The 13,121-nt window shown below is 42.6% G+C and overlaps 1 protein-coding gene across 7 annotated transcripts in view; it reads right to left on the bottom strand.

The window, feature by feature from the left end:
• Spats2l (spermatogenesis associated serine rich 2 like) overlaps positions 1-13,121 on the bottom strand; it is a 179,756-nt gene that overhangs the window by 147,215 nt on the left and 19,420 nt on the right. For 6 of the 7 annotated variants that reach the window (XM_029481286.1, XM_029481224.1, XM_029481241.1 and 3 more), the window contains exon 2: positions 8,103-8,152. The exons of the other annotated variant lie outside the window; for it this stretch is intronic. The gene's annotated coding sequence lies outside the window, so the exon portion shown is untranslated. The remainder of the gene's footprint in view (positions 1-8,102; positions 8,153-13,121) is intronic. 7 annotated transcript variants of the gene reach the window in all.

Genomic DNA, 13,121 nt, shown 5'->3' with positions numbered 1-13,121 from the left:
ACACACACACACACACACACACACACACACACAAACACGTCCGCGCAGAGACAGACAGAGAGAGAGAGAGAGAGAGAGAGAGAGAGAGAGAGAGAGAGAGAGATTGAGAGAGAGCCCACAGGAGTGAACCATAAAAGACCACCCTTGTGATGTCTTCATCACATGGGTGATGAGTCAGGCAGCCATGGCTCGGGACTCAAAGCTGCCATCTGCAAATTGGTAATGTATCCTCAAGGTTCTTTCTGAGAAATGAAGAAACAAGTGTGGTCTGAAAGGTTCATAGGGTGAGTGAACTGTGAAAGAACCCAGCAGGAGTGTTTCGTTCCCCTCTGCCACAGGGTTACAGGTGAAAAAGGAGAGCTACTTTAAGCAAGGACAGAGAAAGTGCGACATATGGACTGTCATTAGTTGATCAGTTTGCAAGCCACAGATGAGAAAGAACAATTCTCCTGCTCCTTGTGGATATTTTGCTAGAATCATCTGAACAGGACAAATCTCTTCGTGTTATTATCTCTCCCTTCGCTCTGGCTTATGTGCAGGCAATACTGGAGACTGAGCTGGGGCCTTACGCATTCCAGGGGCACATCCACAGCCAATTACTTAAGTTCTCAAGAACAGACTTTGTTACTACACACAAGTTTTGTGTATGTGGAAGGGGGAATATATGTGCAAGGGGGGGGGCATGTGTACAGTTCCTGTGTGTGCGGAAGCAATGGGCCAACCTTGGCTGTCACTACTCCGGCATCCTCCTTTTCTTTTTTTCTTTTTTTTTGAGACAGGGTCTCTCTATTTGGCCTGGAGTTCAGCAAATGGGCTTGCTGACCAACGAGCCTCAGGCTTTGCCTGTCCACTAGGTCAAGCATGAACCACACACCTGGCTGTTTTATTTGGGTTTTCAGGATTAAATTCAACTCTTCACGATTATAAGGCAAATACTCTACTGTCTGTCACCCCAGCTCCCAAACAAGCCCTTAAAATCCCAAAATACTACCCATAGAAACTTATTTGTGGGGCTGGAGATGGCTTGGTGGTTAAGAGCACTGGTAACCCATTGTAACTCCAATCCCAGGGCATCTGACACCGTTTTGGCCTCTGCAGGCACCGCACACATGTGGTGTGCAGACACACATGCAGGCAAAATGCCCATACACATAAAGATACATAATAAAAATTGTAAAGAGAATCTTATTTATGACTACTAAACATAAAAAGCAAACCGTGTTTTAGGCACTCAATCTATTCTGAGGTATGTACTTCTGTAGAATGACTAATTAAATATAATTTATGTTAGCTAAGCCAGGTGATACCTTGCACAGATCATTAACCACATCTCATTAAGAATTTTCTATATCTCCGAATCCTCAAACATTCTAAGGGGGTATGATATAGATGAATAATTATGTTAAAGGGAAAGTATTAAAGGATGTCCCTTAAGGCTCTTTAAAGACAGCTCTTAGGAACATAAACAGGAAGCATAATACAAGGTTATGAAGAATGGCAGAAAAACCGACCGTGGCCTATTTCCATAACGAAGCACAGAAAAAAATGACTTCCATTAAGTTAAAATGAACTGTTATTTCATTAAGCAAGCGTCTTTATTTACTCTTTGCTCTCTATATGATAATAACATGTATCGTTTTAGAGTCAACAGTTCATTTTTTTAATTTAGGGAAAGGAGGAAATCGTATCCCCCAAGGAACCGTTTTCTGGCTGACACAGTTTGGCACACTTGGAGGGTGAAGTATTCTCCATACTTGAATCTTTACTGAACCTTCTGTCCCTGAGATACAGAAAGAACGCTCTGACCCGCAGTCAGCAGGGCACGCACCCTGATGTGCTCCTTCTGTGGGCTTTAATTATAAATGTATGCAGAACTACCCTCATTTGGTCACTGGTTTTGTGTGACTAGTGGTGCACATCCTTAAGATGCCTGGCCCTGGGAGAGAAGAAATGAAGCAAAGAAGATCCCCTTACACACGTGTTACTCAGCCTGGACCTCCTTCCGGTCTTTTACAGCCCACTAGCTGTGGCTACCATGTTACCCCCTTGCTTACTTGTTTCTTCATCATTGGGATCCACACGTTGGATGATCTCAATCTACCCAAGTTGGCTCCTAACTCCAGAGTTAATGTGGTTCAGCGTCATCTATCCCTATAAACAGATCTCCAACACACAGATCACAGATGGGCTGACCTGAATATATCCCTTCACACTGATGAACATAGTGATGAAGTATTCTTGTATTCCAGATGGTGGGTACAGCGCTGGGAGGACCCAGAATGAAACAGACACAATGTCAGTCGCTAGCCTGTCTCGGGATAGCTGGATATGCTGTGTCCTACCATAGGGAAGTAAGGAGACCGGCAGCTGGTAATCTGAGCTAGCCCTTACAGGACAGGGCTACACATCTCTTCCTGTTGTGACTATTCTGACTAAGCCACAAATGCCCAGAGTGCTCTTCAAATTTTTATTTTCAGAAAAATTTGCAAGCTTCATGAACTATTTTTATGCCCCAAAATGTTAATTTGTAGATACTTCTTTGAAAGGAAAAAAAGAACATTCCTTCGAGATTTTTTTCCCCCTCAGCAACAAGGAATGCCAGTCGGCCTTATATTGGCATTCTGTCAACTTCTACAGCCAAGAAAGCTAAGAGTTTGAGCAAAACCACCAAGGTGCCTTTGCTACTGACTGTGGCTGGCCCAGAGTTCAAAGGTTAACCTCTGAGAATGCTCTACCCCTCCCCTTTCATTTCCCTCTTAAGTAACCTCCAAATACCAAGGATTAGAGACCCAGGGTGCAGAATCTTTCCATCACAGACCTGGAAAACTGCAAGTTATTGTTAGTGCTGGCCTCTCAAAGCATTATTCAGAACACCTGCAAACCTCTGGCAGCCAGATTCCCACAGGTGTTCAGCCTTTCAAGACTTGGTTCTTAGAACTGCCAAATAAACCCTTCTTGTAACCAGTGTGAGGCTCTGTGTTGATAATGTATGGAAAGAGCTGGCTATGAAGTATGGACTAGGGATGACATTATAGCTCTACCCTCTAGAAAATTGAAACTGGAGGAGAATTTGGCCTCATCTGCTTCTTTGATGGAATGCTTTCTCAGGAAAAACATTTCTGTTTAGAGAAAGACGAACAATATCGAATTTGGCTATTATTTTATATGTATACATACTTATAAACAACAAATTTTGGTGCTCTTAAACGTTAAAACTGAATGCTCCCACACCCCAAATCGATTTAAGATACTGTTTAGGAAAATATTTGGAAACCTTTGACTTGTTTGGAAAATATACATATTTTTCTGACATATGTCCACTTTCAGAACCTCCATTCTTGATACAGTACAAGTGATTGCTTGAGCCCTGGCATAACCGGTGCTAGGTACTGAGTCCTCCAGTGATTCGAGGAATGGCTGCACACAGTAGGCTCTGCTTAGGAGTGATGAGGAGTTATTCATAGTTCACAAGAGAAGACAGTCAAGGTCATGGAGCGGTGACCTGTGATATAAAGTCTCTATGCACCTATGTTATCTTCTGCGCCTTTGGCAAAAGTTTTAGGGTAAGCCAGGCTCTTTGTCGAGGAAAGCACCTCCATCAGGAATGTAAAATCTGGGCCAATGCCTCCTTCTTCACAAGAGGTAAGTGAGAATTTTGATGTGGAAGTAAAGGCAAACTTTAGAGATGGCAACCCACATCCAGAAAGTTCCGCAACTCATCCCAGGATCATTCTAGAAACTAGTGAGAGTGATTTGAAACCCAGGGTCCACATCAGAAAGAGAACGAGAAGCCCAGACTCAGTTATGGGGATGCTGTAACTTATCTAAAAGCAACACTCCCAATGTACCTGTGTTTATTATTTTACTGTTTATTACTGATGTTCCCTAAGGAAAGCTGAGCCATTAGCAGCCATGTAGCACCAGTACCACTTGAAGGACGAAGATCATGGGCATCCTGAAATTTCATAAGATGGCTAAGATGTACCAGGTGAGAACTCCAAGCATTGCATTCACACGGCATGACAATGTCCCTCAGCTGAGGTGGGCAGGTTAAATCGAGGTCAATCAATCAGAGTTGAATCAATTAAACTCCCCCTCGAGAAGCTTCAAACTAGGGAACCCCGCGCCCTAGCATCTGAAAGCCATTACTGCTTAATCACATCAACATTGATGCCTTGTTAGAGAAGACACCCTCCACCTTTTTTGCTTTGTTTCTGAGGCAGGGTCTCTAATTGACCCAGAGCTCACCAAATCAACTAGGCGGCTGACCAATGAGCCCCAGGGTTTGTCTAGCTCTGCTAGGGTGACAAGTATGTAACATACATCTGAATGGTTTTATTTGGGTTTTTCTTTAGAGTTTTAGCACTGATATATGCATACGTGAGTAACAACTTAGTTCTTTTTTCTATTTCTATACTTCACATTAATGTAGTTCTATTTCCATGTGACAACATTATTTCATTTTATAGCTGTTGTTAGTTCTTCCATTTCTATACAGTATCTCAACATATGACCACACTTTTAACACAAGCACTTGAATATATACTTCACCAGAACACAGACACACAAACACACACACACATACATTGAGCACCTGGGGGCAGGGGTGGGGGTAGGGGTGGGGGTAGAGAGGGAGTTAGTTTTAAAGATACGAAGTGAAATTCTAAAGGAAATTAATTCCAATGTATCTCTTGTCAACCAATTTTAATATTAACCAGTTCTTATACAGCTTTGAAGAAAGGTCATTTAATTTCTAGATTTATCTTTCTGCAGACTTTAATTCCTGCACATTGGCCAAATAAAAGCTAAGGCACTAGCTGCATCTTAACTTACTCTCTTAAGTCTGTGATTCTCCACAGATTTATTGAGGCTGCTTCCCCCTAAATCAGTCTCTCCCCCCCAACACTCACACATTTTTACATAAGAGTATTTTTTCCTTTTCTTTTTGATAGAGCCAATATTACATGTACTGAAAGAAGAAAAGGTTCTTTCAAAATTTAAAGCAATTCTGCATCAAAGGAGTTTCAACTTAACACAAATCAAGTCTGTAAAATAATAAAAAAAAATTGGTTACTTCTGTAGCCAAATTAAGGAATGTAATCACAAATAACAAAAGATTAATCTTAAAAGGATTAAGTCCAACTTCCAAGTCTTCAGTGTTTGGATTATTATGGAGTGTATGACTGCAGAAATGGGAGCTATCAGTGCAGCACCGACAATACGTGCTTACCGGTGTGTCACTCACTGTCTCTTGATGACAAACAGCAACTCACATTCTCCCAGTGCCAGCAGCTTAACACACACTATTCACATGCATGCCTATACTTGACCTGCGTTAGTCTGTCAAAGCAATTTGATGAAGCAGATACTGCTATTCCTCCCGTCAGATAAGAAGAAACTGAGGCACAGTCAGAGAAGGTAAGATCCCACACCTGTGACTTGAGGCTGGTGAGACGTCTCAGAGTTTAGTTCCCAGCACCCACGCACATGACCTCTCATAAATGTCTGTAGCTCTAGGGAGCCCAACACCTTCCTTTGGCCTCCCAGGGCAATGTACACATGGGTACACAGCACGCAGGCAAAGCATTCATATGCAAGAAATAACATCTTTAAAAGCCACACCTCTCTGAACCTTACACTGCTTGCTATGCACGATTACCTTACAAAATGTCAGTTTCATTGCTGTTGACATTGTTATTGTGATTTCGATAACGATAGACATTCAAGATCAGGGAATAGTATGTGAACCTAGGGAGGGAAATCTACATACATTTATTCTGATTTATGAGAAAATTGTGACGATGATCGTAACTAAGCAACCCTCTGATTCTGGGAGAACTAATTAAGAAATGAATTAAGGGATTCAATGGGTACCCAAATTAGTCATTAGGGTTTGAAGATCTGGAACTCTGGTCTAAATCCAGCTTTGGCACTTGTCTCCAATATAAACATGACCAGAAAAGTACCCCAGCTCACAATTAAAATGGATTTAGATGGCTCATGTGTCCACATGGGAAAGACCCCTTCCTAATTGAGTTCGGACATCTCTTCAGTTATTGTGGGTTTCATTTCCCATCTTCCCAGCTTTTTTGTAACTGCTGGCAACGGGATTATGCTAGGAGAGAAACCACTTCAATCAGCCATGCCTGCTGTACCAGCATAAAAAGATAGAAAGCAGAGCTTTTGAGTGGTAATTAGAAAATTCCTTAAGTGTACTCCTGTGGCATATGTTATAGACAACTACGAACTGGCAAGACCTGTTACAGAAGGGATGTCTAATGTCACCGTTCTGGGGTAAACAGTCAGGAGAAGTAGTGTTCCAACACACGATTAGAGCAATCTTTTCAGGCCAAAGCTCTCTGGCTTCCCGCCTCTAATATGATTAGTGGCAGACAGCTGGAGGCATCTCATCCTCCTGACAAAAATATGATCAGAATTGTTTTCAATTGGTACATCTTTCCATCAAGCTGTTGCCTTCCAGCAGAATAATCAGAGTTTCTGATTATCTGGTTTTCTTTCCAAGGAACCAGGAATCGACAGTGTCCTTGCTTGTCTGGTGAGGAGAAGGCTGCCAGAATTTACATTATAACTCTTCAGCTTCGTAAGCCGAAGGCCACTATACAGAGGGGGGAGGGCGGGGAGTTTGTGTCCATGGACTTCTCATGCTCTCACATACATGTACATACGTGTGGACAGAGAAATAGTTCATCTTGTTTTTATTATAATAATTCTTTCAGCAACTATAAAGTACTTTCATGGTGACTCAATCACAAGGAAGTCAAACATCCCAACGCATGCACGGATTATAACCAACACCCCCTAGAGTCAATGACTCTTCTCAGAGTGACAGTCATCTTCCTGAAGTTCCTAGTTTATGGAAAAAGAACCAAGTTTAAACACTAATGCAAAGTTAGGAGGCACCTAGGGTTGCTTCCATGGACCGTGTCAATTTGGAAGTTGTGATTCTTTTCTTTCTTTCTTTCTTTCTTTCTTTCTTTCTTTCTTTCTTTTTTTTTTTTTTTTAATTTCAAGACCAAAAACCTTTTCCATCTGGAAGATAGACTATCGGAGAATCTCAGAGAATGTATGGAACCTGATGCAATATGCTTTCTGTCCACAAAGACTTCTGACATAATCATTCACACATGAGTAACTGCCGAAACAGTTAACTTTTTGTTGGTTTTGCTTGTTGGTTTGTTTGAGGTGGGGTCTCACATTGTGGCCTTGGCTGGTCTTGAACTCACAAGAGATCCATCCACCTGCCTCTGCCTCCTCTGAAGGATTGAGATTAAGGACATGTACCACCATACCTGGCAACATTTATCATTTTATTGGACGTGGGTTTCCTTTACATTGATGACCTTGAGCTAGCCAACACCTCTGAAGATGACTGTGATTATCATATCTCGGATGAGATCAGGGATGTTCAGAGAGGTGTGGTTACAGACTATCCATATACCAGAGAGGAGCAAACTGAGGCTCAGAAGAATGACAAATAAGACCACGCCATTATTAAGCAGTCGGAGGCTGGAAGCAAGGCCAGGCTGGCTGACTAGGCCTTCTGCTCCCATTCCATGCTGACCAGGAGCTACAACTGAGAGTCCGACCTCCAGACTCATTGGGGGTTGTCTTCAACAGCAGTGCAAGGGCTGTCACTATCACAGTGGAAAGCCAGGCAGTATGGCCCTAGAGCCTCGTGCTCTTAACTCTTAATTCCCTTTCAATTTACAAGGATGGCTATAATAGACTTTGGTTTCTTTTTTCTTTTTGTGGTACTCCAAAGTATCTTACATGATGCTATTCTAACAATAACCATGGAAACACTGATGTAGTTTGGAAGGGAGATGTGGGTGGGAAGGGTGATATAGATGGGAAGGGGAATGTGGGTGGAACAGAAGTGGCTCAGGTCCCTTGGCCACATGGCCCCAACTGAATAGCCTCAGTCCTCATACTTTAGTGCCAACTCTAACCTGAAACTTTAAGAGGCAGCTGAGAGCCTCCTATCCATCAAAGCTCTCCAGGAGTCAGGTGCAAGGGAAGGGAAGCATCATCCACAAAGATAGAAAGAAGTCACAGAGAAAGAGGGGACCATCTCTACTTACCTGGGAATCTACAGAGATGTTCCTGAAAGCAGCCTGGGTTCTGGAGTCTCCTAGGAAGAAAATTAATTTGGAGGGTCAGACTGATTGGTCTCCATTGGCAACATCCTCACCTATTACCCATTATACTTGCTCTGTATCTCAGAATCTTGAGTCTGGCAGATAATGAGTCGGTACTCACACATGATTTAATTCAACCTTGGGTAGGCAGAGTAATTCGAGTCTGTTTACTCAGCAGTAAACTGGGAATAATAATAGCTTTCTCACCAAGTGTTTCGCTGCATGAAAAGCAAGGCGTGCAATGCATTCAACACACCTAGCATGTAATGGTGACATTTAACAACAATAGCTGGCATTTATTATGAATTTAGAAAGCTCCTGGAATTGTTTCAGAGTTGTCCCCACATACTAGCCATGTTAGTACTCCAGGGGAGGCACTGACATCATTGGCATTTGACAGAGACCAATAAACAAGACACAGAAGTATCAAATGGTCAGACTACTGAATCCATATTAGAATCTGGTAGACTGGGAGTCTAACAGTGACAAAACGTGGTCACATAGTATTTGCCTAACTTATTAAAAATAAGTGTTCGCTATTGTTTCTGTTGAATAATATTATCTTCTACCAGACTTAGCCTATATTGTGTAACGACAGAACTCACCACTCAGCCAGTTACTACTTATGCACAGAGACGTGTGCCAAGGTTATAAATCAACTAGCCACTCATTCACACACCACCCCATTTCTGTGTTTATTAGTAATCCCAGTGTCGTACGTGATCCTCAGAACACTCTGTGGAGTTTCACATGCTTAGGTCACAGATCCCACTGTCATACGGTCACCTTTATAAACTTTATAAACCGCCATTTTCCTTTGGGCCATACCTGTCTTCCCTCTATCCAGAGAGAGTCCTTTGTCCCACTCCCTGGAGAACAAGAAGGAGGGACAAGAAGGAGGGAGGTGCTTGAAATGATAAAACGTGGGTGGGGTAATGAAGAGACTACGGGAGGGACAACTAAGACTAAGGAGGGATTTCATGAAAGCCTAGTACAGTAGAAGATGCTTAAAATGTATACATATGTGAAAGAAATCTAAAATAGAATCGCTGAATAACAGGGGAGACAAAGCTTGAACTAGACATCCCTTAACACCAAATGAAACCTCGACTGCTGGGAATGGGTTATATCTAGTTAATTTGTGGCCACAGAGGCCCCATGGAACCCCCAAACAACCCAGGCTATTGCCAAGACTATTGGTTGCTCCCCAGAAGCTGATGGTAAAACATTATTGATGAAGATAACATCTACATAACTCACTAAACATGGGAAAGACAAGCGGGTACTCACCTGGAGCCTTCACCCCCTTACTGACTCATTCGTGTTCATGGTACAGGAAGTGTTCTTCCAGAGGAGAAAGGTAAACATCAACCGAGCTACAGTCCCTGCAATCTATAATGACCACCTGCCTGTAAAATGCACTGGTAGAATCCTGACTCAAAAGCTATGTGAGTAACCGACCACTATCTGACTGGCATGCAAGACCCAGTTCATGAGATAGAACCCATGCCTGACACTGCTCAGGTGTCCCAGAACCTGAGACTAGATAGGCCATAGACCTGGGGGAAAACCAAATACTACTGTTCTGCTCAAGAAATGTAGCAATGACTCCCAATGACATTCTGCTACACTCATAGGTCAGTAAGTATCCTGCTCAGCCACCATCAGAAAAGCTTCTTCTTGCTGGAGATGGGAACAAATACAGAGACCCACACCTGGACAATGTGGTGCAGAGAATAACAGACCTTGAAACACTGTGTCTTAAATGGGATATCGTCACCAAATCCCTCCTTTCAGGTGTGGAAGAGGAGACAGAAAGATGGTGAGAGCCAGTGGGAATGGGGGACACCAAGGAAGCCTTCTAGATACAAGATGACTGATGTGTTCACACAGACTGTGCCAGCATCCGTAGCTCTAAACTAGAGTCCCCAAAAGGACCAGTGTTGGCCTAGGACACACCAAGACCAAGTTCTTAGCCCAAAGGACATTTATTTGTCCCAGAGGGACAAAGGGCAGGGAATAAAAGACAAAGACAGAAGATAGAGGATGAGGGAGAAAAAGAAAGGAACAAGAGAGAGGGGAAAGGGGGATTTGCCCTGGAGTAGGATAAAGGACTCCCTGTGGGTAGAGGGGTGGCAGATGTGGCCCAGAGGAAGATGGTGGTTTATAAAGGTACAAGAAGAAACCTTGTGTTAGGATGAGGTGTTTTGTTTTAATTGGACATCTTAATTAGGGTAGCCAAAAGGGGTTTTTGATTGCTGGAATTCAATATATTGATACCTGGACCTTGATGTCAGCCTCAGACAAAGGAAGTGGCCAAATAAGGGAATAGGCCTTGGCAGCTAGCTGTAGGACTGCAATGTAATGGGTTTTAGCAAGCAGGGAAAGGGTAAAAGACAAAACCCATTGGCACCATGTTTGCCATGCGCAAGCCTGCTAGAGCCCTTCAGTCCCAGCGCTTCCAGAGGAGGTAGACACACGCCCCCCACCCCTTACCCAGAAGCTGTCTCCAACTGATAATCACTCACAAATGAAAATTTAGTTTTCTCCAACAGAGTCTCAGTAGGTATGCAAGCCATACTTAAGGGCAAGCCCGATGCTCAGAAGCCAGCACAAAACAAGCTCAAACGTATCTTTGAAAGCTTTTTGTCTCATGGTGCTTTGTCTGGTCAATTCTTTCCCCTTATATATTTGCTTATGTATTATAGGTTTGCAATTTTGTTTTAAGAGGGTTTTTGTGTGTGTGTCTGTGTTTGTGTACACATTTATGACTCAGCATTAGTATGCGGTTTTGTGTGTGTGTGTGTGTGTGTGTGTGTGTGTGTGTGTGTGTGAGAGAGAGAGAGAGAGAGAGAGAGATTGAGAGGTGTCTTTGGGAAACATTTACTTCAACATAAGATGCTACCAACTTTATTTACAGATCAGTTCGTCACACTTAGATCCATTTGCTTTCATAAGAACCCCTTGGAGGGGAATAACTCAGTGACTGTAATACCTCCATTAAATAGGAATTGATTTCAAAATATGCTTTTCAAAGTTTTGACAAAAGCAATTTTCTGATTTTCTTTATGTACCACCAAAGGCAAACACTGTTGTGTTGACAATGTAATAAATGAGTTGTCAAATAAGATATTAAACATTTATAGATTTAATTTTTAATAAAGGCTTTTTAAACATATCCCAAAATATCCATCAATATTTGACATGAAGAGCTGCATTTTGGTAAATCCAATCCCCCACCACAACCGACCTTGGCACAAGATATTTATGGTTCTTTGACACAGCAAGGTGGTATTCCTTGTGGGATGGTAAATAGCTGCAGTACAGAGGTTTAGAAGGCAGAAAATGGTCGCACATGTCACATATTATTCTGCTAGGATATGAGGAATAGATACACCACTTTTGTAGTTTCTATTCTCATGCCTGGGAATCATACATAGAGGCTTTAACTCCTACCAGACTCTGAAGGGGCCTTTATCTGATGCAAGAGCAATATGGTCATGTGTCAGCCTCAAAGACAACATTGCTACAGGACTCATTTAGACATATAAATTATAGCTTTCTTAAGCCTGGAAGAGAAAAAAAAAGATGAAATTTGGTAGCGGTTATCCCTAGGGTGCAGGATTATAGGTAATTGTTTTCTTCTCTATAATTTGCTTTCTAAACTTTCTATTATGAGTGTGTATTATTTTAACGATTTTAAAAAAACTTTTTTCAGCCTCATTTATTATTAACAACAATCTCATGCAGTAAAAAGTGAAAAGGCTTTAGAATCAAGCACACTGGGGTTCAAATCCTAGCTTGTCCTGTTCTGATCTTGATGCCCTTTGAAAAATTACTCAATAGCTCATCTTGCACACACCTGTACAATGAGAATAATATGCATGCCATGGGGCACATGGATGCCAGACTCCTGATAACAAATGATAAAGCAGTATGTTAGTATCTGCAGACTGATTCCTTGGGCCAACTGTTCATAGAAAGGCTGTGAATCAGACAGACACTCTCCAGCAGTTAAAACTTCCAGAAGAGAAAGCAAGGCTCTAACACCTCACTATCCCACATCCCTTCCCATTATAACCACATGATTCCTACAGGCCAAGACTCTGTAGTCCACTGAACCAGCTACAAAACCTCTGTTTTGGAGAAGCTTCTATTTGTACTGGGTGGCAGCTAATGCAGAAACTCAGCGTTGGTCAAAGCACTAAGAACAGCCAACAACTGCATTGTCCCCTCCAAGGCTCAGAGAACATGGTGGAAGAGAGGGTGAAGAGAATGTTAAGTGTTTGAAGACAAGAAGGACTGCTGGGAAATGTGGCAGTAAATGTTATTTGGTGGCTTCTACTCCACCTTCGATCATTTAGTCCACAAAGAAAAGATAGGATGCCTTTATATTTATAATAAGCCGTAAAGCACTAGAGCTGGGCAGATATCAACCCTCTAAGCTCTTCTGTCTCCTTCCCTGTGATGATTCCTGAGGTAACACTTGCCATGTTTTTCCTAGGCCACTCCAACTCCAACAGGCTGGCCCTCATGGCCGTGCACTGATCCACATACCCTATGGTGGCTTCCTCCTCCTTCTCCTCATCTTGGGGTTCCTTGTCGTCTCTTCTGAGACCTCCAAGTCCAGGACCTCCAGCCTCCCCCTACACTCTTCTGTCCAGCTACAGGCTGTAGGTATCTTTATTAACCATCAGGGGTGACTTGGGGGACAAAGTTTACACACCAAAAGCTGGTGTATGTGAGGATCTCCTCATCCTAGAGCAACCAAATCTTGGGGTACAAAATTTAGCATTTGAATATGAGCACCAGACCAACTCACTACAGTGAAAACCCTTCTTCTCGACATGACATGGCCTTTGCACACAAGAACCCTCAGTAGCTGTGGCTGCCTTCATAAGGCCTCACAAGCCTGGCCCACCAACATCTATTATGGATTAAAGGGAATTTATGAGGCGCCAC

Source organism: Mus caroli, chromosome 1 (genome assembly GCF_900094665.2).
Source record: "Mus caroli chromosome 1, CAROLI_EIJ_v1.1, whole genome shotgun sequence".
In the NCBI taxonomy this organism is placed as follows: domain Eukaryota; kingdom Metazoa; phylum Chordata; class Mammalia; order Rodentia; family Muridae; genus Mus; species Mus caroli.
Note: the sequence above shows the minus strand (reverse complement) of the source record. Positions and strands in the feature narration are given on the sequence as shown.